Source organism: Eutrema salsugineum, unplaced genomic scaffold (assembly GCF_000478725.1).
Source record: "Eutrema salsugineum unplaced genomic scaffold, Eutsalg1_0 scaffold_12, whole genome shotgun sequence".
Classification (NCBI taxonomy): domain Eukaryota; kingdom Viridiplantae; phylum Streptophyta; class Magnoliopsida; order Brassicales; family Brassicaceae; genus Eutrema; species Eutrema salsugineum.
This window is the reverse complement of record NW_006256895.1, coordinates 9,435,863-9,436,699: the sequence shown is the minus strand read 5'-3', so window position 1 is coordinate 9,436,699 and position 837 is coordinate 9,435,863.

Below are 837 nucleotides of genomic sequence, written 5' to 3'. Positions count from 1 at the left end.
AGAAGTGAAAAAAAACAACATAGGATGAGCCATCATGCCTTGAAATTGGAGGGAGTATACTCGTCACGAGGGAGAGGAGTAGGGTGCACCCATATGGCCCACTTGTTCGTCCAAGAAGATCCGAAGACGATCTAGCCGCGCCCCTAAAGCTTGTAGGACCTCCATGGAAAGGTGAGAGGGAGGATCGGAGGCCTCCTTGGGACCCTAGAAGACGAAAGAGCAAATAAGGAAGGGTTAGGAGCAGAACCAGGGATGTTCAAGGCGTAAGAAAGTTGACAAGGTGGAGGAAGCTAACCTAGAGAGACCCAACCAAATCGATTGGAGATGGACGGAGGACGTCAGAGAAATCTGGCTAGCGAGGCCAAGGGTAGTCAACTAGGAACGAGCTAAAGCGCTCCCAAACAACGGAAAACATACCGGGTTCCTCTGTCAAAACAGAGGTCAGTTAATTCTCCCCGGGAAAAGGAAAGGCAAGAGAAACAAGGAAGATCGGTGATAGCTTACCAAAGGATATGAAAGGGGCTCTCGCCATCGCACCAAGAGAGGTCCCTCCAATCACACCGGGTGGAGAAGAAAAAGAGGGTTCCGGAGAGCTTACGGGATGTGATGAAGGGACTCCGAGAAAGGAGGATATGAGAGCCTGACGACCGGATCTGACTATGCAAAAAAAAGGGGCGAGGAGGAATCGATGAGAAGAAACAGACTAAAGCGACGCAAATAGTGGGGGACAAGCGACTCTTACCCGGAGGAGACTAGTCAGACAGTCCCTTAGGACGAATAAAGACGAAATCACCATCTGGAGGGGAGAATGTAAGCCACGCCACACCAGCACCTCCG